Below are 26,786 nucleotides of genomic sequence, written 5' to 3' on the forward strand. Positions count from 1 at the left end.
TTAGGATAAAAGGTAGGTAAGTGTATCGCCTGATTCAAAGCTACCCTGGATACCACTTTTGGCATAAAGGACGGGTTGGTTCGTAAGGAAACTCTGTCCTGATGGAAGATGATAAAAGGCTGCACAGCCATGAGGGCTTGTAGTTCTGATACCCTATGAGCTGAGGTAATAGCCAGAAGGAAAGCTGTTTTCCAGGACAAATATTGCAAATCTGTTGAGGCAGCTGGCTCAAAAGGAGGCAAGGTCAGCTTTTCTAGAATTAAATTGAGGTCCCAAGTAGGTATTGGTTGTTTCCTTGGGGGTTTTATATTCTTAGCCCCTCTGAGGAACTGTCTTAAGAGGGGGTGAGAGAATAAAGGTGGATCAGTGTTGTATTCTGCAGAAATGGCTGAGGCATGGATTTTGATGGAGGAGAATGAATGTCCACTGCTTAGCAGCTCAGCTAGATACTGTAATATTTGAGGTAAATTCAGTTTTCCAGGATTCTGGCCCTTTTTCTCATTCCAGGCACAAAACCGTTTCCATTTTGCGGAGTAAGCTTTTCTAGTAGATGGCCTTCTGGCCTCCAAAATGACATCCTGCACCTCCTTGGAGAGTAGGGCCTGTTGTGATGTTAAGGAATCTTCCATGCGGCCAGATTGAGTGTTTTCAGCTGACTGTGAAGAGTTTTGAAGCTGTGCTGAGTCAGAAGAAGAGGCATTAGAGGTAGGGTCCATGGTGGGGAATGCGTCAGGCTCCTCAGGAGTGGGTACCAGTGTTGTCTTGCCAGTCTGGAGCAATGAGAATCATCTTTGGTCTGTCTTCTCTGGTTTTTAATAGAACTTTGAGCAGCAAAGGAAGAGGTGGGAAGGCATAAACTGTCATTGCTGTCCAACTGAAAAAGAGAGCGTCCACTCTCCAGGCCTTTGGATGAAAAGTCCTTGAGCAGAATTTTGTCAATTGGTGATTTTTGTGGGAGGCAAAGAGATCTATGTCTGGCCTTCCCCATGCTTGAATTATCTCTGCAAAAACTTGAGGATGCAACTTCCATTCGTTTGGATCTGTCATATTTCTGCTTAGGTTGTCTGCCAGCATGTTTTCCTTGCCTGGCAAGTACTGTGCTTGAAGCTTGATTTGTAATTCCAGAGCCATGTTCCAAAGTGACATGGCCAGCCTGCATAGGGGGTATGAATGGGTTCCTCCCTGTTTGTTTATGTACCACATTACTGTGGTGTTGTCTGTACTTATCAAAACTTGACCTGGATGCAGAAGGTCTTTGAAAGCTATAATAGCAATTATTACTGCTAGCATTTCCTTTTGATTGATGTGAAGGTGCTTTTCTTTTTGGGACCATTTGCCCTGAATGCACCGATCTGTCATGTGCGCCCCCCAGGCGTAGTCCGAGGCATCTGTTGTGATGACTTGATTTGCTTGAGGCTTGCAGAATGGGAGACCTGTGTTTGTTTGGCATGCTTGAGCCCACCACAGAAATTCCTTTTGAAGACATGGAATTAGTGGTATTATTGTTTCCAAACTGTGGCTGTGTTGAGACCATAGGTTTTTCAGGTACCATTGAAGTTTCCTCATATGCAGCTTTGCACATGGGATTAGTAGGATGCAAGATGCCATGAATCCCAGAGCCTGCAGGATTTTCCTTGCAGTTAGCCTGGTGAAATTTGCTAGTGTTCTGAAGTATTGAGTTAGTTGCCCCTGCTTCTCTGGCGTGAGGTAGGCCATCTGGGTGTTTGTGTCCAAGTTGGCACCCAGGAAAATTATTTTCTGAGAGGGTATTAGCCTTGATTTCTTTTTGTTGACTGTGTATCCCAGAGAATTCAACAACATTATTACATAAGCCAGATGTTTCAGAAGTATGTGCTTGCTGTCCGCTTGGATCAGGCAGTCGTCCAAATATGGGTATATTTGTATCCCTTGAAGTCTGCAGTAGGCAATTACTGATGCCAGGCATTTCGTGAATACTATGGGCACAGTAGATAAGCCAAAGGGCAATGCAGAGAATTGATAATGGGTTGAACCTGCAAGAAATCTGAGGTATCTTCTGCAATTGTGTCTGATTGGGACATGCAGGTATGCCTCCTTGAGGTCCAATGTTACCAGCCAAGACTCCTTGCCCAGCATGGGAAGAAGCTGCTGTAAAGTGAGCATCTTGAATTTTGGTATGAGTAAAAATGTGTTTAGGATGGATAGGTCCAAAATAGGTCTCCAATCTTTTCCCTTCCTTGGTACCAGGAATAGTCTGGAATAAAAACCTTGACCTTGTTCGTGAGTAGGTACCTCTTGAATAGCTATCATGTCCATGAGATCTGAAATTTGTCTTTGTGCCTCTGCCCTTTGATTGTGTGGCAGGTTTGGCATGCCTCTCATTTTTGGAAGGGTGTGAAAATGGAATCTGTAGCCTCTGTTTATAATGTCCAGGATCCATTTGTCTTTTGTGACAATATGCCAATTTTTTTGAAAATAATGCCAGTTTTCCGCCTAAGGGTGCTGCCATTTGAGCCTTGCATGGCATGCAAAGGGGAAAGTCATTGGGCTTGCTTTCTGAATGGCTGCGAACTATCCTCACCACCTCTTTATGTAGGACCTTGCCATTGTCTGCCTCTAAACGATCTTTGAGATTGCCCTCTGCCCCTCGGGCACCTGTATCTACCTCTTTGGGGTCTGTCCGTGGCTGGAAAGGACCAATTTTTGGAAGGCCAATTTCTACTGAAACGTGGAGGTTGTACCTGTAGAAAATCTTTCACTGTTTGCATTGATTTAGCCTTTTCCTCCATTTTCTTTAATACCTCCTCAGCTTTAACACCAAATAATACATCCTTTTGAAGAGGGGCATCTAGTAATTTAGCTTTGACATGATCTGGTAAGGTTTGTTCCTTGAGCCAGGCATGTCTACGTATCACTGATCCTGTAACAGCAGCTCTACATGAGGCCTCTAGAGCATCAAAACCACATTGCAAGGTATGTTTACCCACTTGTTCTGCACTATGCATCAAATCCTGCAACTCCTTCAAGTCTGGTTGTTCAGGTTGTGACATTTTACTTCACAATTGTGATAACAGAAACTGTTGGTACTTTAGCATATGGAACTGGCAGTTTAATGCCCTCATGGTTAAGGTGGCCGAGGTATATACCTTTTTCCCCACCTTTCTAAGGATCTGGAATCTCCCTCGGAAGGTAATGGATTTTTAGCAGTGGAGGCCTTAATTCCCTTGGGGCCCTGTGAGATAGTTTCTGGGTCAGCCGCATGGCTTTTGTATAAAAACTGGTGTGAGTCAGGAACCCGGTAGTACCTGTCAGGCTTGACTGGGGCTGGAGGTAAAGAATCCGGGTTAAGGCAGGCCTCCGAGTACACATCATCTAGTATGTCTAAGACAGGAGGTATAGCCAGAGGCCTGTGCTGAGGTAGCAAGAGAAAATCCCTAAGCCTTTTCTTGGAATCTGAGTACTCTTGGCCTTCCCAGTGGAAGTGTTCCCTTAAGGTATGCAAGGTTTCCCCAAATGAGTAATCCTCTGGGGGGGAGACAGAGGGAATGGACTCCTCTGCATCAGAATCTTCAAAAGGGGAGTAAGAATGTTCCTGTTCATCAGAGTGCTCTGATATAATGGAGGCCTGGTCAGAGGAGGGGGATTCTTCCTCCACTCTGGGCCTTTTGTCCGGGGGGGTTGAGAACCCCTGATAAGAGTAATTAAATCCTCGGCCATTTTAAGCATCTGTTTTTTAGGCATGGGGCCTGGAGAAGGGCCCTGTGTAGCTTGTCTCTTAGAATGCATGGCTGCTTTAGACTTAGTGAAAGCCTTGAAGGAAAAAGAAGAGGAAGGTCTGAAGACACCTTGAGAGGAGGCAGACCTGTCTACATTTTGAGATTCACCACCAAGAGTGGCTTCGATATCTGTAGTCGGGGTGTGGGCCGAGGAGCCTGCGACCTCAGGCACAGAAGACACCGCCAATGAAGTGTCGTCGGTAGTCAGGGGCTGCGTAGGCACCTCGCTGAGAACCGGACCACCTGTAGTCGGCTTTGGCGTGGTGTCGGTAGAGGCCGCGGACCTCGTGTGTCGGTCCTTATCTTTGCGTTTTTTAGACAAAACTGGAGTCGGAGTATCCGGCGACATAATATAGTTACATTTTTTGCCAAAATAATGCTGGGCGAACTCCGCCCGACGCTTAATGGTGCGTTTGTTGAATGTAGCACAAAAATGACAGACCGAGACGTCGTGGTCTGGGCCTAAGCAAGGAATACAGAGGGAATGAAAATCCTTATGCGGTATTTGCTTCCCACATGAAATACAATTATTAACTTTGTCTGACATCGGTCTGAGGCAAGAAAAGTTTCCAACGGGTACTTAGCTTTCAAGAAGACTTCGGTTGCAAAATTTTCGTAATTTCAGGAGCTGGCCGACCGGCACTTGCGAACTGCTTCTGCTTCAGGCACCGCGCGGCAAGAAAGACTGGAGAAAATGGCGTCGGCTGGTTCTTTTATACCCCTGTCGCACTGACGTCAGGGAAGAAGCGACGACAACCGACGCCGGACCTAGACTTTGGAATTAGGCCGACCGAGGACCCGCCTGATGGCAGGAGAACCCTGTTATGACTGCAGCTGTATGCACGATGAACATCTCATCCTGAACACAATGCAAGCCCATTGCAGGACACAAACAGACAGACACACATCTACATAAAGCAGTTCAAACAAAATGCTGGATAGCAAGAACTAGTAAGGTTTAAAATGGTAAAATTAATATTTTCATGTTTTTGACTCAGTGAGAATAGTATAACAAACAGTGGAATGCAGAGGAGCTCCCACTTTGAGAACTATTTCTACAGGAGTTCTATTTGTGGGACATTTAAAAGGAAACTAGATATACAGAATACATATATGCATATTCAACTAGAGTTGGGTTAACAACCTGGTAAGGAGAGTCTTATGAGTATTTGTGTCATATGACAATTACAGAAGACATACTGTAATAAAAGGCCATATCCTTGCAGTTATATGAATGTGGTTTCATTTCTAGGGGTTGATTATGTGGGTTTTTAGCGCTGCTATAAGATTATGAGGAATAGAGGTTGTTCTTAACAAAGAAGTTATGGTATTCCAAAGGCTACCAGTATATGCAACATAAAGGGTGTTTCATTTGCATCCAACCTTCTGTGACTATGGGCCTCAGTTTTCTTCGGGGGTGTCCTTTCCAGGGAGCGTTTGAGTGGCAGGGTATTTCTGAGATCAATGCAAGATTTTATGGATCATTTGTGTTGGCATTGTGTTAGGGTCTGTGGAAGTTCAAGCCTATTATCTTTTTGTAAGCAAATGCTGTGATGGGTTTTGTTGGGAGGGTATTTCTAATTCATTGATTTTTATTGTTGCACAACTCTAGCTCAGTGACTTGTGATGTACGGAGGTTAAAGTCAGATGATTTGTAGAGTACTAAGGCAACTATTATTTTGTGCTGTTTGTTATAATGGGTTTGTTCTATATAGCAGTTCCAGTTTCTGATTTGTTTTTTTGAACCATTTCTTGATTGTGAGTATTGATTTTAATTGTTTGCCTGTAATGACACCTAGCAGTTTTCTTCTATCAGCTATGTCAACATGAGTTCTGTTTAGTGAGCAAATGATCAGTTTGTTGTTTATCAGGTGGCAGGTTGTAGAGATGGAGACTATCATAGCCTTAGTTTTGTTGGGATTTAGAAATAAAATTGAGTTAGTAAGTCATTGCTCGCACACTTTATCAGTGAAAGAAGACTGCGAAGTTTATTTTATTTTTTAAGTTTGTGGATAGATCTAGCAGAGGTAGTAAAAACAAGACTGTGTACTGTACCAGGTGGGTAGGCAGGGTGGTCTCATGCATTCATTAATGAACTCATTAAAATGAAGGGGGCTTAAGATGAGCTTTGAAGGAACACCTACTGCAAACTTTTCTGTAGTGAGCATGCCTGACCAATGTTATGAATTCAAATGGATGAAAAGGGTTGTCGTTCAATCACTGTAATGTGCAAGTGTCAAGCCCAAGCTTATATAGTCTGGACAGGCGTACATTGTATGATGCGATATTGGATGACTTGGAGACGTCAAAAAGAGCGAAGATATTGTTCAATGTTGTTGAGTTTGACTAGAACTAAGTTTGTAAATGTTGTACTGTAACCTTTGTGAAACCCTTGCTGTATTGTGTTATGAAGAGACTGTGATAGTGTGTGCATGTATATTACATATAAAACTACACACAGACATAGATATATATACCAGTCCAGCTGATCACAAAGTACTGGCCTTTTTAGTATGAGATGACAGACATGCCCTTATCCACTGTAGTGCAATTCCAAAGCTAGTATAGGGGTGTAGGGGGTGCAGGGGGGGGGCTTGCCACCTGCAAAGTTTTTTTTTGTATTTTTTCGATCCTTTATGGATTAACAGTTAAGTGGTTTGACGATGTGAGGTGATGACTGGTGCAATGACTTTTATGCACGTCAGTGAAAAGTCAGGTTCCAATAAATATATGTGTATATTTTTTAATATGTATGTAAGCATACAATTATGTGTGTATGTGGTTGTAGGATGCTCTAAATGAAGGCAAAAGTCAAGTACTTTGGAGATGGGGGGAGTGTACAGTGGTTCTGTAGCTGGATATCCTGACCGAGGCTCCATCTTTAACACTGCACACATTTTTGCTGATTTTGAATACATAGGATTCTGTTGTGGCTCTTTTAATTAGTATTGGCTCTGGGTATGCTATTAGCTTCTATACTAAGGCATTCCAGTGGGAAGTTATCTATGGCTGAAGATGACTTCTTCAGTTTATGAAGGAGCTGTTTAATTAGGTCTGCTGGTACTGTACTGAGTCAGGATGTTTTCTAGCTGTTACATGATGTTATGGTGTCAGAATCTAGTGCAAAGGGTGATGGGACTGACCACGTTATTGTTAAAAGTAATGTTACACAGCACCTGTATGCTGATTGTTAAGGCAGGAGCTAAGATCAATGGGGTGCTTTAGCGTTTACATGTAAATGTTATCTGGATCATAACCTGCATGCAGGATGTGTTTATCACAGATTATTACAAATATTAGTCAGTTTACAGATATCATAAGGAAAGTCAAGACATGGCCTAGTGACTTGTTAAAGCTTAAAGTCTGCACCTGGAAACCTACAATAAACTTTATGTGTGGCCCTATGTTAGGTTGCAGGAGTAAACATTTTATAAGGGCTATAATGTTTCTAGAAGCCATATGACACCTAGACTTGCATGTTCGACTATGCTTTTCATATGTGCATCTGGATTATATTAAACTATTTAGCAGTAAATTAAAAGCAACAGTGGCGAGTATTAGAAAGTATCCCACTGGAGCTGCTGGAAGAAGGATAACATGACATCCTCATGACTGAATATATAAAAGTAATGCAAAAATTATTCTTCAGAAAGTGTGACTCGGGATGCTAAAGAACATGCAGGGTCCATTCCCTGGGTAGGGAGTGAGGTATTCCCCTCATTGTGATGTCAGCATACATGTCCATATAGTGATACTGGTGTTGAAAAAGCAAGCAGGGGAGATGTGATTCAGTAGCCAATGCCCAATTCTCTCACCACAAGAGTAACTGACCCTCTCACTAAGCACAGCTTTTGTCAAGGCAAGAATTGAAGGGGGGGTGAGAAAGTGACCCCACTCACACAAGGAAGTGGACTGGGAGTCAGATAAATGCAGTTGGCATAAAAGTGTAGGAAGGACAAGAAAAGCTATCAGTATCTGGTGACACACACTTGCAGACATTATGGGGTCTTCATCAGAGGGGAGGCATCACTTCCAATATGAGTGGACCAGTAGCTGTATGACTGCTGTTGCCCTATACATCATTCTGCATTCTCTGAACTCATTACTACAAAATATTGTTCTTTTAAATGAAATGTATTTAAGAAAGAAAAACACTGAAAAATGACCCACTTCAGTAGAAGCGGAGCTCTTCCTCATCCATTCCTGCATTGTAAATATCTGGCTTTGGCATTATTACATCTAAAAGAAAAAGTTATATTTGTTTGTAGATATGGTTTGGAACAGACAGTGTTTCAGCAGAAATATCACTTTCAAGGCAGTCAGGCTCTACTGTTTATGCTGCAACTGATTAGGCTTCCAATAATATCAATACAGTTCACTCCATTAAAGGTTACAAAGATGGTGCAAAAAGTATGTAGAAATGCATGTCAGGAACCACTTACAGACCTGAAGCAGATTCATTTGATGTGATGTGTGTGCTTGTGGGGGAGGTATGATAAAAACTTTTACAGTTAAAAGTGCTTTAACATGAAATAGGGAATCTGAAAAAGATTCCTAAGGACAGAAGGATGGCTGTTGATGGTAGAGAAAGGTACATTCAGGGTATGTGTAGAAGCATATCTTCACACTGAGGGTGGTGGAGTACTTGAGGAATCTTTCCTATGAACTGGAAGATAAAAAAAACTGAAGACATTCAGAAATGCATGAACTAGATATGATGCTAATGGCTGTATACTGTGGACAGTCCGCCAGTGTTGGGAGGGAAAACAGTACATGAATGTGTGCAATGCAGTTACAACAGTAATACTGATAGGCTGCTCATCTGAAGGCCGACGTTTAGTTTATTTAAGAGTGCAGACAGGACTGAGCCCATATTTTATTTATTTATTTTCTTGCATTGGTTTACCGGAAAAGTCCACTGGGCCTAAAAGAGCTCATTTTTGGTGGAGGCCCCGGGAGAAAAGCTCCAACAAGTACATAGATACAGAAAAAATGTAAACATCAATTGGTACAAAAACAGGAACAGTGTTACACATAGTGATTACAGAAATATATACAGAATATACACATACAAGCAGGAATCTAGTTGGTTTGATTACTGTAATATATCACAAAATATACGTTAAAACAGGACTTTAGTTGGTTGCTAGAAAAATTCAGAGAGACATAAACAGAGATATATTAATCGGAATTATTGCACCAGTATTGACAAGTGATGAAAAAATAAATATGGAGAAAGTATCATCAGTCACTAATAGCAAAAGGCATAGGAGTTTGGTTATTATATAAGGAGAATGAAGAGGCTAGGATATAGAGCAGGTACAAAGCCAGGAAGAGTTGAGATGGATTTTCAGTATTTGTTTGAAGATGGTGGTATCTTACATATCTTACATATCTTAACCTGGAGTCATTTCATGCTGTATGAAGTCTTTCATTGTAATTTCATTTCCAGGCTTACAAAGTGGACTCTTACAGCCGGTAGCAATATCTAAGGTTGGACTATGGGAACTGAGCTTGTGGCAATCATTGTGACTAAGGAGTGCTATGATAATGCTTTCATAGTCACATGACTGGAGCTGGCCAAGGTCTGATATTGTCTCTGATATTGTCTGTCAATGTCAGATCCTCGATTTTGAATTGACAGACTCTTCTTCCAGTTTCTGTGGATACATTTTCCTGTAAGTCAGACAAGCATGCTAGTTCATATTTAATGTGATTGGAGCTATGTTTTCTCACGGTTTAGATGCACCCTCTTATCTATTCACTTGACATCATGAGATGTCAGGACAACAGTTAAAGAAAGCAAGATTTTTATTGTGCTAAGACTGAAGCAGAAATCTCACACGTGACCTACTATAGACAACTTCTTGCGTATCAGTGTATGTATTCCAAACACACATAATCTAGTCAGTTATCTTTTTATCGTTTACATATGTTTGGTAAAGGCAAATTTTCATTTATTACAACTTTTTTGATAACAATGAATTAGAGTTTGAGGTATGGTATTAATCATGTTAGAGTTGGACTTAAGGTTAATGAAATAATGGTGACATACAAATAACGACATTTGTGAAGCAGCACTGTTTTTTCTTTTCTGGGAGTGGGAGGGGCTGCTGTCTTTTGCAGCTGAGGTTTCTGGATCATTATCACTATCTCTTCTTTCTCCATCTCCCGTTAATATTTCCAAGTGTTACCATTTTGTTCCGGCTTTAACTTCTAGGTCTGCCTCTTTAAAAGACTGGCACTTTTAAGATGATTAAGCACCATTATGAGAATTGTGCAGTCTAATTTCATGTGTGTTGTTGCACAGTTTGAAAGTAAAGTTAGGAGATTTGTCAGGACACTGCATCCACATAGTTACTTTGATATTTTGAATGTGAAATTGTGCATGGTGTCAGAAGTGGTTAAGAGCTTTCACTTTACTACAACTATAACTAAACACTGGTAGTGCTGTTTTCAAATTTCTATCCTGCTGTTTTTAATGAACAGTAATGTCTGCCACCAGAGATCTGGCTCCTGTGACAAGTAGCCATGACTGCCACTCCACAGGATTGCTATACTTATTAGGCAGCCACGTAACATACGTGGCATGGGTAAAGTGTTCAACTGAAGACACATCAGTAAATGCAAATGCAGCCTATCTTTCATGCACTGGTGGTAAAAACAGCAGAATTCGTCCTAGACACTGGATACTTGTGAGCATAACTTTCTGTGATAGTGTGCTGGTACGGCAATGTTTTAACCCCAACTAACAACTGCTTCTATGTTGTACACAGTGCTCTACTGTTTCCAGTGAATGCTCAGCGTAGTCCCACAGTAAAACTCCGGTGTCTGGATTTATCGACTGTGTAGTCCTGAATGATTTATCAGGAAATCAGACCTTTTGTATGAGGGACAGAGCAAAATTATGAAGCAAACTCAGGGACAATTTCTGAAATCAGAGGCCGTGGCGGAAATGTATTACTCTTTACTGAGGTAAATAAAAATTACTTACTCCTGCTGCTGTTTGATGACTGCTCAACAGTCACCAATCTGGTGTGGCAGTGCCAGTGTTGAAATATGTATTGCTATTTGTTGAAATCAGTGTAAAACTAGTATCACTACGGCTTTTGCTTGTGTGTGTATGTGTGTGTGTGTGTGTGTGTGTGTGTGTGTGTGTGTGTGTGTGTGTGTGTGTGTGTGTGTATGTGTCTCATATTATAAGAGTAACAAGCTGGCAATAATTTATTTTACTTTCTAGCACAAACATCATCAGCATTGCAATTATGCTTGTGTGTGTCTGTGTTAGGGGCAATGTGGTTGCACTCCATGTAATAGCAACAATTTCCCCATGTTTTCCTTTACTTACCAACACAAACCTAGATATTACACCTGATAGGTGGCTGTCTTTGGTAGTTTGGCATGAAGAGCATGTGTATGAAAGCAACTGCTCTGTGCCACTGTGATGCAGGGAGTAGCATTACCATTTCAGTGCTTTGCTCTGGTTGAGTTCTTGGCTGTAGCTTTTCACTATCTAGAGTATGCATGCCCTCCCTTTCTGTCTATGCATCTATCCATATGCTCTGGTTAACCCCAGCACCTCACAAACACACAGAAGTTGAAATGGAATTCCTTCAGTCTCCATGAAGACAAATGTGCAGAGTGTGTGTGTGTGTGTGTGTGTGTGTGTGTGTGTGTGTGTGTGTGTGTGTGTGTGGGTGTGTGTGTGTGTATGTGTATGTGTGTGTGTGTGTGTGTGTGTGTGTGTGTGTGTGTGTGTGTGTGTGTGTGTGTGTGTGTGTGTGTGTTTGTGTGTGCATGTGCGTGCACTCACAACAGCATGTGTGCAAAAAATATCACTGATTTTATCTGTGCAAACACACATACACAATAATGACAGGGACATACATAATTCTTCAGGCTAGCAGTAAGAAAAACAATGCAGTTAAGTAAAAAGGTGAAATAGTACTCTAGTCTTGCATGCAGATTTGTTATAATTTATCATTGTAGTAACTAAATGCTAGTCACTGTGCATGTCCCTCGGTGTTGTACGCAGTCCTGTCATAATGTAAGAGCATTGTAGCTACAGTTCAGTCTGGGAATACTGCTCCTAAAAACTCTGCAGCATGAACTAAAGGGTTGCTTAGGAGGGGTTGCAGTAATTGGGTGACTGGACCGGATGTTTCCAGGGGCCCCCAACTTGGCAGTTGCTGGGGGCCCACAAAACACTGGCCCTGCATGCATTGCATATGCCCATAACTGTAAGTCATAAACATTATGTCTCATATTCACTTTTTAACTAATCTGTTGAACTGCCTAGAACATAATTTGACCTACACATCAGCTGGTTCCAGTTTACACTTGGCTAACAATATACCTTGCTTTGTTTGTACTGCATCCTCAACGTATTAAATTAGATTTCACCTTCTAAGTTTTGGACATCTTCTGCACTACACCAGGGTTTATTTCACATATAGCTTCATTCATTCATGCTGCTTAACACAGGAATAGGATTAGTATCAGGCCAAGGTACTGGTATGCAGTACTTCAGAGGGGCTTTAAATGAAACTGCTCTGTACTTCTGTTCTTTGCTAGCAGTTGCCAATGTCTCTGGCTTTGATAAACACTTGTTTTGTAATTCATACAGTTAAGCCTAAAATATGCCTGCTGCAATGAATCCTGCACTGTACAGTACACACATGCAGTACACCTGGTGTACACTATCCAGTGAATCCTGCACTGTATAGTAAACACGTGCAGTACACATGGTGTACACTGTCCATTGAATCCTGCACTGTACAGTAAACACATGCAGTACACCTGGTATGTATTATACAAGTGCATTGTGCCAAGATTGTGGAGTTTAAGGCCTGCACTGTAGCTGTTTCTTACTCTGATTTGTCCTGTACTGCTTGTACCACATAATGAATTTGGGTCTGTTTGTCTTCTCTCTTAGTGTGCTTGACCCACTATTGTAAGTGCCCTCACCCTGTGTACATACAAACACTCTAACCGATCCCACTCTGTACCTGTCTATATAAATAAATTCGGCACTGATGCTGCGGTTTTATTTCTCTAACTTTCGTAGGACTACATTTATGTCAGTCTTGGCAGTGTACAGTGTATATGACAGATAGTACCAGACTCTTGAGGCGGCATGCTTGTGCTTCAGGTTTATGTGCTCTGTGTAGTGCTTGTTCCACAGTCTACCTGCTTGGACTTCCATCTGACTCTGTAGTTTGCACACCAAGTGCTGGTGTCCACATTCCTGTGCCTGTCATCTAGGTAGGTCACACTGCAGTTTACTCACCTATCTCTGATGTCCACATTCCTGTGCCTGTCACCATGGTGGGTGACCCTGCAGTTTGCACACCTAGCTCTGATGTCCACATTCCTGTGCCTGTCACCATGGTGGGTGACCCTGCAGTTTGCACACCTAGCTCTGATGTCTACATTCCTGTACCTGTCACCATGGTGGGTGACCTTGCAGTTTACTCACCTAGCTGTGACATCCACATTCTTGTGCCTATCACCATGGTAGGTGACCCTGCAGTTTGCACACCTAGCTCTGATGTCCACATTCTTGTACCTGTCACCATGGTGGGTGATCCTGCAGTTTACTCACCTAGCTGTGACATCCACATTCCTGTGCCTGTCACCATGGTGGGAGACCCTGCAGTTTACTCACCTAGCTCTGACGTCCACATTCTTCTCTTGTGTGTCACCATGCTGCCTGACTCTGACTTTGCCAGACTGCAGCAGTGCACTTAGCTCTTGCTCGGATGTGCAGCACACTGTCTAGCACCTAGCTCTGATGTCCATATTCTTCTCTTCTGTGTCGCCATGCTGCCTGACTCTGACTTTGCCAGACTGCAGCACTGCACTTAGCTCTTGCTTGGATGTGCAGCACAATGTCTCTCTTGTGTGTCACCATGCTGCCTGACTCTGACTTTGCCAGACTGCAACACTGCACGTAGCTCTTGCTCGGATGTGCAGCAAACTGTCTAGCACCTAGCTCTGATGTCCACATTCTTCTCTTGTGTGTCACCATGCTGCCTGACTCTGACTTTGCCAGACTGCAGCAGTGCACGTAGCTCTTGCTTGGATGTGCAGCACACTGTCTAGCTTCGGCCTTTTTATGGCACTTGATACTTTATGGTGTTTATGCTTCCATGATTCATTTGTCCCTCAGTATTCTTATGTCTTGCTGTGCTTGTGGAGCCACTTCCTTGCCTGATGTGAAGCAGTGCTGCATTGCCCATAGAGGTTTTACAGTGTTTGCTTCGTGTTACATGTTTATGTATATATTTTAAATGACTGACTTGAATTTGAAACTACCTGCTAGATGTCAGAGGTTATGTTGTCGTTAAAATCTCTCACCATATTACAGCAGTACAGGTGGTGTAGCTGGCTTCTGGAAGAGGTTCTGAGATTTAGATCTAAGCTCAGATACTTCAGCACATTTTACAGTTCTAAGTCCATCACAAATCATTTGGCTTACTGTACAGGGTGTTCTGCCAAGTCAGAATATTCTCTTTGCAGCACTTGGCACTCTGCTTTAATGTCATCAGAGAATATTAATTTGTTCTTCTCCCCTCACAAATTGTTCAGCTTTCAGTATATTGTATTCTCCACAGTTATGACTGCTACAGCCTGGGTAACAACTTGCTAACCCTGCATTGTGCCTTCTCTTTATTTTTACTTATAATTTGGATATAGAGAGAGGGACTGAACTATAGCACATTTTCATCCATGGTTCCCATCAGTGTCACATTTTGCTGCTTTTATTTCGTCAGTTTTTGACTGCATCATTGTGAAAATTCTAATCTGCCTCTCTTCACAACTAACATTTCTTTGCTGGTGGAAGAGATGGCCTTTCCTCCAACAAAGTGCAGTACAATAAGACCTTCACTTCGGACAAGTATCGTTCTACAGCTAAGGAGATCATTTTAGACTCATGCTGGCAGTCCCCCACCTTTTCCCAGTCCTTTCTATTTAACTGAGAGGAAGCTCATGTTTCATTTGCTCTCACAGAATGATGTGTCCTACAGAGCTTGATAAGCAGTTCCACATAACAATACATGGTGTATTGTTGTGCGGAGATAGGGATCCCCCTGCCTCTCTTTTGTTGAAATTATTCCTACAGATAAACTGGGGTGCATCACTGCATGGTGAAAGTTAATTATCTATCTGTCCATTATTGTAATTGTACCTTGTGATAAATGTTGATTTGGTGGAGACTGTCATCACTGTAGTAATGTCCACCTTTTCCCCAGCACTTACTCCCTGTACACAGACAATCCCCTTCTGTATGTACTGACCACTGTCTGGCCTGAAATGTATACTCAGGACTTCAGTATGTGAATTCCTGCTCCTATCCTGAGGTCTGGGCACAGAACGTCAGTTTGTGAATACCTATTCCTAACCTAAACTCTGGGAACAGGACTTCCAATATATAGTGGTATCTGCTGCAAATCCAAGGTCTAGGCACTAGACTTCGGTATAAAGTGGTACATAATCCTTCAGACAAAAGGCTTCAGCATATAGTGGCACCTGATCCTAACCCAAGGACTACGCTCCAGATACTTGGTTTCAGTATACCATGGTACCTAATTGTCTGAGGTCAGGGTTCAGTATACAGTGGTACCTAATCCTCTGAGGTCAGGGTTCAGTATATAGTGATACCTAATCCTCTGAGATCAGGGTTCAGTATACATTTGTACCTAATCCTTCGGACAGAGATTTTGAGTACACAGGGGTACCTAAATCCTTACCCAAGATCCAAGCACTGGGATTCCATACACATAGGTACCTGATCCTAAACTAAGGACCCAGGTTCTTGGCTTCAGTATACAGTGGTGCCTAATCGTCTGGGCTCAGGGTTCAGTGTACAATGGTACCTGATCCTAACTTGAGGTTTGGGCTCAGGGTTCAGACCAAAGTAAGACCCACTCCTGAGTCAAGGTCTGGAACATTAGGACTCAGTGTGCAGCGATACCTGTTCCACATTATATTTATTTGAAAAGGGTATTTCAGAAGATCATCTATACATATGTGGACAATCAGAAACTTTCCACACCCAGTGCTGTTAATGCCCTGTGTTTCACCTGGACCAAATATCACTTTGAGTAAAGTGTACCCTTGTCTTGTACAATTTGTGTTTATATTACATGAATTGAGAGGCTGCCCCCTTTTATTTGTACTTGCTTGCTGCATGTTTTGACAACAGTCAGGAGGAAGGGCATTTGGAGTGAGTGGTTCATTTTAGCATTCTTTTAGTCTTTGCGGTAGATTTTTGCTTATACAAAGCTGACCTGTTAATCAGAAGTTTGTTTGAAGAGCAACAGCAGAAGATGCGAGCAGAAAACAAGTAGAAGGCATTTCAGTCTGACTGTACAGTTATCTCTGAAAGGAAAAAACTTAAGACTCCAGAGTGATAATTCTGTCTAAAAAAAATCTGAAAAAGAGAACCTTTTATTTATGGCATGTGTGTTCCTGTTTGCTGACTCAGGGGAATTTGTCCCCTTTTGACAGTCAGCTGTGGAATGCACTGATGGAAATGGACACTGCATCTGGCAGGGAAGGGATTCTTGAGCATTATTTTTTTAGGATGATGCTTTACTTGTTACTACATGGTAAGACTGCAGGGGGAAATGAGGCACAGAGACAAAGTTCTGGGGGTCCTGACAGCTGTTCTGGGCTAAATTACTCTATAATACACAGCACTCCACTTTGCTACATTAAATGTACATGCATATATATATAAAATCTGAGTATAATTGCATATATAAACAGATACACATTTCCAACATTCTGCAGTACTCTTAATTCATCTGCAGTCACTTTCACACTGCATTCTGTCCCTCCCCGTCTCCGCACACAAACACACAGTCCCGTACTCACTTTCTCTGCAGTAGTACATACCCAGCTGTTAATATATGCTGCTTCTTTCTCTCACGTCTGTTCCTCTGCCGTCTACCCTCCTTTCCTTTGTCAGTCTCTGCAGTAGTAGAAGCCCAGCTGTTCACAGGTTTGCCTACTTTCTCTGCCACTCTTAACCAGTAAGCAGTTTCAGAACCCTTCAGCAGTTAGTGTTTCTTTTCTTCTGAACTCTGCTCATCAAGTCCTTTTTGCAGTACCCACGTCTGTCCTTCTGATGCTCTGCAGTAACACCGAACGTAGTGTTATAATTTTATGTGCCTCTCTCGCACGTTATACATTGCCTGACTTGCACCCTTTGCAGTAGTACAGTTCTGTGCGTACGTTACTGAGCGCGTGCTGATTCCTCCCTGCACATTGGAATGCTGCTCACACACCACTGCATACAGAACTAAGTAGCCTGGCAATAGCTCCAAGGGCAATCCCTTGGAATCAATATGTAAACTCTCCCTTGGAGACCTCACTCTGCCTGCTTTAGCCTGCCTCCTTTCACAACATTTCTTCCTTCCCATAGACACACAAACAAAAACACTTTCCAGAAAGCAGACTGAGGCTAACAGTCAGGGTGACTCTTCACTTCCAGTTACTTCCTTCAAACTGAATACACTGCATAGGGTAGAGTGTGCCTGCCTTTAAATCATAGCCTTATCTTTCAGCTGGCAGTGTGGGGGATGGTAAACTCATATGCATTTCGCTGTGCAAAGCTGAGTATAGAGCCTTTTTGATGATTACTTATTGACAGACAGCTTGACTGATTCAGGACTGAATGGGCCAGGGCTTGTTTCCAGGTACAATGGGGGAGGGAGAATGTTAGGTTGTTTTGGTCATCTTTCTGCAGCAATTGTTTCATACTGTGCTCAGATTTTTCTGCAAATCATTGTTCTGTAAAATCTTTTCCTAGATGTGACTGGGTTATGCCTACAATGTAATGAATTGTCAGCACAGTTGGTTTATGGCGAAGTAAGTACTCAAGGACACATGTAGCACAATGTGCAATGCAGTCAAAAATGGGTACAGCGGATGAGGAATTACTGTTTTATGATGAGTCAAATATCTGTTATTTTTAACCTCTGCATTTCAATATTTTGTTACATCTTATCAAAAAAGCTGCCTTATTTCGTTTTGGTTTCAGAAGCATTGTGTATGTTTGTTACCTTACACAAAGCTGTTATTTATACAATTTGGAATAAAACCCAGAAAAAGTAGGTGAACGTACAGTTTAACTTATTGCAACTGGCATTTATTTGATTAACAAGTTATTCACCAGCAGTGATAGCTAATGCAGGTGGGCTTAATATATATAACTGCAAACATATACATATATTGCTGATGCTTAAAATGCTCCTTCATGTGTGGAGGTTTATCCTCACATTGTTTCTTTACTACAATCCATTGAGAGGTCATACCACAATGAAATATGGACAACCTCTGTGGGTGAGAACTCCTAGGCATTGGAGGTCAAGTTATTTTTATGTTTATGCAGTAATGTAGCATTATTAGCAAAGGAACAAAAATGATACCAAACTGATTTTGTTGCCCTTTTCTTTTGAGTATAAGGGACAAGAGTTTTTTTTTCTGTTTCAGTAGCAGAACGTCTGCACGATGTTGTATTGGAAGCTAGTTTGTTCATCTAAGAGTGAAATGAACCAGCAACTGAATGAGTATGTGAAATTGAATCAGTCTGCTGTGCTGCAAACTTCTTCACAGTTCATTTCCATATCCAGGAGCATCCTACCTGCTTTTCACTAAAGTAACAGTGCTAGCAACTGGCATAATGTGGTCAGATTAGGTGTCCTGTTCTAAAAAGGCTCCAGGACATAGTGGACATATACCAGTTAGGCTGACCTCATGGTTGACAGCTCACGTTTTATGAATATTGAGTTAAGAAGCATTTTGTGTGTGTGTGTGTGTGTGTGTGTGTGTGTGTGTGTGTGTGTGTGTGTGTGTGTGTGTGTGTGTGTGTGTGTGTGTGTGTGCGTGTGTGTGCGTGTGTGTGAGTGTCTGTGTGTATACTAACTTCTTGAGTAACAAAACATATTCTTTTGAAACCAACAGAGTGACAATGTAGATTCATTTAACAGATTAGACTTTCTGATGATCACATTATGGGTTCACAGCATGGTACTTGCTGAAGGGATGACAATTATAGCACTGAAGCCTTTGACTTTCTGGAGGGAAATGGGGGATAAATTAAATAAGATTTATTTCTTCTTCAAATAGATGAGGGGGCAAGCCCATTGTCTGAACCATTTTGAACTACAGTCCAGATATTATAAACAAAATAAAAACATAATAAAAGTATAGACTATTGAAAATACTTGCACATTCACAAAAAAGTACAGTGCTAAAAAAAAAAAAAAAAAAAAAAAAAGAAAGCAAGTACATCTAAGGTGGGATCATAGGATCATAGGAAGTTACTAGGCTACTGGCCCTGAGGCCCTTACAATCCTAGCCAAGAATTTAGCCCATGTTCTGACAAGTCAGCACCTGATGCCCCTGTCCAGCAGGACACAGGTGGAATCCCAGCGGTGTATTTTCTGTTCCCCATCCAGTTATCCAGGTTGTGCTTAAAAAGGGTTAATGAGGTACTCTGCTTGATATGGAGAGGGAGTCTATTCCACAGAAGGGGATGTCTCTGGGAAACAAATCTGTCCCACCAGCAAGTCTTATTGATGTCCCAGAGAAGGTTGAGGTCACACTTGTGGTTTACTTGAGTGGAGTTTAACTTGCAGATGTGCAGCAGTCCCATCAAGGTGGCGTCTGAGATTGCTCTGTATGCCAGACAGAGGTCACCTCTGAAGAGTCTGTATGAAACTGAGTTGAGAGACGGGGCTTTTAGCCTATCTGTATAGGGTAGATGTCTGAGGCCCTATTTTCTCCTGGTGAAGAACCTCTGTGGTCTTTCCAGCTGCTGCATGTACTTTGTGAGGTATATACCAAAAGGGGCATTGTACTCTATAATGGGGCTTATAAGGGGAGAATACAGGGATGTTATGACCTCCTTGTCCCTGGATGAGATACTCTTACTAATGAGGTGGGCCATGTAGAAAGCTTTCCATACAATGGAAGTAATATGGTGATCAAAATTCAGTTTGCAATCAACCTGGGTGTCCAAGTCCCCCACGACTTATTGCGTGCTTAGGACCTTGTTATTAATGTGATAACTTGTAGGGACGTCACTCTCCCCAAAGGGGATGATGATGCATTTTTTTGGCATTCAGTATGAGGCCATGTGTCTGACAACATTCATTTATTTGGGTGAGAGCCTCTTGGATGATGTCCACATCACTAGGGGTACTGATGACAGCACCCAGCTTGCAGTCATCTGCAAACCTGGTCAGCCACAGCCCACTGGTTTTGGCCTGCACCTCAAAAAAGTATATCTCAAACAACAGAGACCCCAAGACCGACCCCTGGGTACACTGCTCATTATGGATCTACTGCTTGAGGTGGCTTCCCCTATTTTGAATAGATGGGTTTTATCAGTGGGCCAGTATGCTACCCATCTGGTAACATATGGATTTGATGCTTCATTGATAGAGTTTATCTATTATACCTGAGTAGGGAATAGTATGGAAGGCTTTGGCCAGGTCAAGAAAGGTGGTGTGGACTGTCTTCCCCTCATCTGGACAGCAATTTACTCCTCATCTAGACATCATTTTTTTTCTTTTTATTATAGAGTTTATTTACTGCAGATGCCCACCAGACATGTTTATTCTTCCTTGAGGAGGAGGACTTTGTCCTGTCAGGTATTCCTGAGTCCATGCAGCTATATAAATGCTCATATTGTACTTTGGTGTAGGTTTGGATATTTGTGCCAGGTCCTGCAGAGGGGGAGGGGGCTGTGAAGCTGTTTATACCTTCCCTCAGGAGGTTGTAATCAGCTTTGGAGAAGTTTTTTATGTTTGATCTGAGAGCTATAGCAACATCTAGATAGCAGGCTTGTCTCAGTCAGTGGATATTTGCTGGTCCTTGGAAGATTAACCCTTGGAAAATGAGAAGGGTGTGTTATATACACTCACTGGAGGGTGAAATGCAATAACCAGGTACTCCTTCACAGGATGTCCCCCGTGTAAATCCTGAGTAGAACAATGTCTTCCAAGAGTGTGCTTGAGCGTATATCCAGTTATATGATATTAGTTTAATTTACTTTAATTGGCTAGATGTAAAACTTAGAAACAGGTAATAAATGATTGAGAACATTTTGTCCTTGCATTTGTGACTTTATCCTTTGTCAAAAGTAAGCGTAAGCACAGTTTTTTTATGTCCATTTATTGTAAGCACCATAATTACCAAATGATAATTTGTTAGGGGAAGCATGCACACCAATCTGAAGGAATAGCTAAGACTCACTGATATCAATCGCACATATTTAATAGTTATTAGAGTATGATCCTCACCTGAGAGTGCATAATACTTTTATTTACAAGAAAGGAAAAATAGAATCCCCTAGCAGCTAGGACTGTTTGAGACTATTTGAATATCACAGATTGAATTATTTGGCCTGAATGATTGGTTGCGTACTATACAATGCTGTATTATTTATTTTTATGTCACTCCTAATAGTTTTAAACAGGAGCCAGCAGCTTTTTCTTCTACACACTCTAGTAGCGTACTTCTGCATTCAGTTAAAGGGGAGTGCATCCCAAAGTTTGGAGCCCAAAAAGGAGACCTCCTACCTTGTGCAGGTCAAGTTATTTTTATGTTTAAATGGTAATATAGCACTATGCCACTTTATCTTTGAGTATATGCTACAAGTGCTATTTATTTATTTACTTTTATCCATGTCAGTAGCAGAACATCTGCAAAATGTTGTATTCGAAGTTAGTTTATTCATCTGAGAGTGACGTATTGTTTTTGTTTGATGGCAGAGAAAATAAAGCATCAGATTCTGTTAAATATAGTTTATAATTCACAAAGATTTTTCTTAAAGACAGAAACAGAAAGGTAAAACAACTACTAATTGTGGTTAAAGGATATTTGGCCTGTTGTTGCTTTTCTGTTATCCGGGGTGTATGGTGTGAGGAGATTTCACAACAGCCATACAAGGTTCAGTTTATTTTAGCTTTTCTGTTATTAATGTGAATTAACATAGTAAATGAAGGCTCCACAGTTAGGCTAAGGTAGCTGAATGAGGATAAACACTCAATACTTTGACTTCTGCAGAAAGGCAGCGCATTATACCAAAGTTTATGGTGGAACATGACAGGCAGATTAACTTTGTTACCACTTCTATCTCCCCTCATTCAGACTGCTGCCTATGCCTTACTGCAGAGGATGCCTACAATGAAACACTGACTCAAACAGTTGATATAGATTGACAAATTGCTGCTTCACAGGTAAACGCCCCTGCTCAGAGAAATATAAAAAAATTTGTAAAACAACCAAGTACTGAGCAGGAGTGAGAGTGAGAAAATAACAGAAGATAACAATCCAAGATGTAAAATCCACGTAGTTTATTGCAGACAAGAAGAAACTGATAAGTGCTTTCACTGTATCAGCTTCTTCAGATCCATGATATAGATTACTTGTACACACTTAGTTATTTCTGTCCAGTAAGATAGTTATAAAACTGGATCATGTCAGTCTGACAGGATCAGCTGACACAAATCTGTGCTGCAGGTCATCTAATGGCCTATTCTGCTTCAGGAGCCATCCTAGCCTCAATTTTGTGACTGATGACTTCATTTTACCCATCACTGCAGTGAGGTCCATTGCTCTGTAGAGACCTGAGCTGGCCCTTTGTGCCACCCTTGAAGACAAGCACCACAAATGCTTGAGCTTTGCCCTGGCAGACTGAGTAGCCCATCAAAACCAGCCTCTTATCAGCCTATCCATTAATCCTATCATTAACTAACTTGGAGTTGTTGCCATTTGTTAACAGAGTAAGTATACCAACTTTCCCCCTTTGCTCCAAGCAACATTACTGCTAGGACGTTGACAGTTGTCTTCCTCACCTCCTTTTTATCTGTTTATTTATTGCATTTCATAAACAAGTAAGTGCACTCTTCCTAAAACCCTTTTCTGGCACAACCCAGGCCATAAGGCACAAACATTAATGCAAAGAGGATTAACACAGAGAATTATCATGAAACAATGAGACAATAACAACGGATGTAAGCATTCTTAAACCACTAAAAATAAGATAGTAACAGTTATCTAATAAGTTTTCAAGGCACTTAATAAAACACAAACAATAGGAGGTAGTCATAATGATGAGGTGTAGAGTTGTACAGAATGAGATATCACAGCAGTAACTGTGAATAGTGACTACAATAGGACTTACTATAAAGAGAAAGTGGTAGCAAGTGAAACTTAAAGGACAGTGATGAGTTTTTAAATGTGGAAAAATGAGTAATGTAATTTAATAAGTGATGGTGAAAGAGGGTATCATGCAGTGGGAGGTGGAGATAAGGAATAACGACCCAAGTCTACAGTTAGTGGATAGTGCAGTGCCAAAATGGTTTAAATTACTAGTACAGCTGTCTAGCTGTTTAGTAATCTGAAACTTATATGGTATGAGCAGGTTATTTACCCATGATTGTTAAATCAATGGCAGTCTGAAGTTTTCCTTGCATGTTTCCTAAGTGATGTCTTAAAGCGTTGTAGGGTGGTGGTTACCTCAATATCTGTAGGTATCGTATTCCAGGTTTCTGGAACTAATTTTGTGAAAGCTTTTTCTGCTATTGCTGCTTCATATGGTAGTGTCATGAGTACGTTATCTGCATCCTTGATTGTATCCTGAACTGTGACACAGCAGGAGTGTATGCAGTAGAGGACAGTATTATTCATTTATTAGCTTACATGTTAGGGTATTGTGAATAAAAGAGTCTCTGTTTTCTACAGGAAGCCAAGTACATTTGTTTATTACAATACAGTTATGTTCTTGTGGGGACCTAAGATGCATAAAATGCATAATTTCATTTTCAGACTTTAATATGCAAATTTACAACTGAATGTAAGGCTATGACAGGGAGTGAGTATTCCAGTTCAGGCAGTAAGGCCTTAATGCCATGAGCTGTACTAGTAATTCAAACCATTTTGGCACTACACTATCCTCTAACTGTAGACTTGGCTCTATATTCCTTAATGAGTATAATGCCCCATTTGGTATGTACCTCACAAGACATCTGCAACAGCCAGGAAAGGCCACAGAAATACCTCACTAAAAGAATCACAGGCCTAAAGCAGATGCCATATACTGACAGTCTAAAAAAACTTCAGCTATACTCTGTGGCATATTGTCTACTCAGAGGCGATCTCTGCTTAACATACAAGGCCATGTCAAACCCTGAGCTGCTGGACATGCTCCACTTAAAGAAATCTCAATCCCTCAGAGTCACATGCTCCAGGGATCTAAACCTTGTCATCACAATGAACAAAACATGCTGGAGGGATAGGTTCCCGACCCAGAGACTCCCCATACTTTGGAATAGACTGCCCATACATATCAAGCAGAGCGCCTCATTGGCCCTCTTCAAAAGGAACCTTGATGATTGGATGGGAGATAGGAAATTCACCCCGGGGATCGTGTCAGTCACCCTGCTAGTCAGGGGCCTGGAGAAGTAAATATTGTGGGAAGAAATATCCAGGGAATTGTTATGCCTAGGCTTGCATAGGCCCTAGGGCTGATAGCCTAGTACCAACCTATGAACCTATGAACCTATGAACCTATGCAATGGCTCTTCTGCTTGCTAGAGTTAGGAGGGGTGACATTTTGTAGGCCATCTTAAGCTCAGTAAGCACTTCTTGTGACTGGTGATCTATATGAAGCAGAAATGACAGAGGTTGTCTAGAGTAAGGCCTAAATATTTTTGCCATGTCATGAAAAATAGTAATTGTGGGATGGGTCAAAAATATAAAGTGGAGAATAATTTATTTTATTTATTTTACATTTGTTGACCAGAGAAGTCAGACTGGGCAAAAGGCCCTTTTTCAGAAGAGGTTCAGAGGAAAAAGCTCCAGTATATGCACTGAAACAAAATCTTTTAAGTTATATAATATCAACAATGTCAGGCAGAATAGAATTAAAATAAATTTTACAGTGCCAAAATAGGTACGATAGTAACTACACATATATTAATAAGGCTTCTTGTACTAATTATACTCTATACAGATTACAGATACAGTTAAAAATATACTATGCAGTAGGATAGATGTCACAGTACAGAGTACTGAGTTATTTACAAAGGGTAGATAGCAAAAGGTAGATTTAGTTATGAGATACAAATAAAATGAGTAGAAAAGGAGTTAAGAGAGGCATAGGCAGAAGGTGGGATATGTGAAGACAGAGTGATAGTTGGAATAGGCTAGAGAACAGAGGTATAGTAGAAGAGGAAGAAGAAAGCAGAGATATTACACTTATCCTGGGGACGTACAACTACAGAGCCATGATGCTGAGAGGTGTTTTCCTAGAGGTGTTTTCAACACCTGTTAGTTTTCAGAAGCCAGAGAGCATATTGGAGGGCATTCCAGAGGGTAGCTACTACAGCGTTTGAGAATAAGGAGGCTCTCAATGCATTTTGGCGTTTATTGACACAGAGGAGTCTGTCTTTGGAGCAAAAACCATTAGTAAGGTGGTAGTGTTGAACCACGCCTGTTAGTACTGAATACTTATTAGGGTAGTATATTAGCGTATGAGTTAGCACTGACTACAGTGGAGGTGATGTAGGAATTCAGTCCAATGTAATTGTTTAAGGCAGACCAGTGATGAGTTCTAAAGGGAAGGTTTGCAGCAGAGTGAGATATTTTATTGTAGCATTGTTCCAGCTTTGTTTGTGTAGACACTTGTAAGTTAATAAAGTGTGGGGAGGCATACAGTAGGGTAGGTAGGAGGTTGTCTTTAGCTATGGTTTCCGTAGTACTGTCTGTTAAGCAGGGGTTTCTTCTATGCAAGACATCAAGCTTTTGGTGCTTTTTTAATAATGGTTTGGAAGTGTAGGTCAAAGTTGTCTGTCCAGGATTCTAAGGATTTATAGGATTCTTGAGTAATTTCTTGAAGTTTTTGTAGGTTAGGGGCTGCCCAGATGTGTGCAGATTCATCTGCATATCGTACAAGAGTGGCATGCTTGGAATTAGTGGGATCCAAGTATGGAACCTTGTAGTACCCCTACAGTAATGGGTAGAAATGATAAGAATTCTTGCTGCTGTTTGATTGCTTGGAATCTATCTGTTAGGTAGCTGTTAAACTAGGAGAGGGAGAAGTAGGACAGACCCAAAGATGAGAGTTTTGGTAATAGTATATAGTGAGAGACGGTGCTGAATGCTTTGGACAGACTTAGGAATAAGGACAACACTAGGTTTCCAGTATTTCTGTTTTATTAATGGTATCAGCAAAGTAAAGTAGGGCAGCAGTAGTGCTACGGTTGGGATGAAAACCATGTTGTGTGGTGGAGAGAAGATTGTTTATGGTAAAGTAGTGAAGTAACTGTGAATGGATACACTTTTGTTATATTTTAGACAATGGTGACAGGATGACAATTGGTCTGAAGTTGGACTAGTCAGCAGATGGTCCTCCTTTATGAAGAGGAAGTATGTATGCCTTCTTCCAAATGACTGGGACATGAGATTCAGGAATGGATATTGGGTATTTCAGAGCTTCAGCTGCAATTTTTAGGAATAAAGGAGGAAGGCTTTCTGCAGCAGAGATTATAGTTTATAGTTTTAGGAGATATTTTCTTATGGTGGAGGTAGAGACAGGTTTGAGTGAGCATTGAGCTTCCATGGGGTTTTCTTGGTGGGGGGCAGTTGATGGCGGGGTTGTGCTTGATAAAAGAGGCTACAGCTTGAAGGAAGGAAGTTTTTAGCAATTAATGATGAAGTGTTTTCTGGGGAGGGAGTGTTTTTTTTACTTTGGTCTGGATTTAGTAGATTTTGAACAGATGACTAGAATTTTCTAGGATTATCTTGGTGTGTCTGCTGTAAGTTAAAGTAGTGTTCTTTTTTTTTTTTTTTTTTTTTTTTTTTTGCTATGCCTTATACTGTGTTTGGTTTTATCTTTTTATCTGTCTGTAGTGTAGAAGTTTTTCCTGGGGATTCATTGTTGTACCATGCTTTTTGGGCCTAGTCTCTAAGGACCATTAGTTGCCTACTGTTTTTAGATAGCCAAGTTAC

General features: G+C 41.3%; 1 protein-coding gene across 2 annotated transcripts in view; it reads right to left on the reverse strand.

Annotated features, from left to right (window-relative positions):
- SYT2 (synaptotagmin 2) overlaps nucleotides 1-26,786 on the reverse strand; it is a 1,145,572-nt gene that overhangs the window by 223,988 nt on the left and 894,798 nt on the right. The window contains exon 1 of one of the 2 annotated variants that reach the window (XM_044076514.1): nucleotides 16,659-17,267. The exons of the other annotated variant lie outside the window; for it this stretch is intronic. The gene's annotated coding sequence lies outside the window, so the exon portion shown is untranslated. Of the gene's footprint in view, nucleotides 1-16,658; nucleotides 17,268-26,786 lie in introns of those variants that run through there. 2 annotated transcript variants of the gene reach the window in all.

This window comes from Protopterus annectens, chromosome 7.part0 (assembly GCF_019279795.1).
Source record: "Protopterus annectens isolate FY-2018-M chromosome 7.part0, PAN1.0, whole genome shotgun sequence".
NCBI classification, from domain to species: Eukaryota; Metazoa; Chordata; order Ceratodontiformes; family Protopteridae; genus Protopterus; species Protopterus annectens.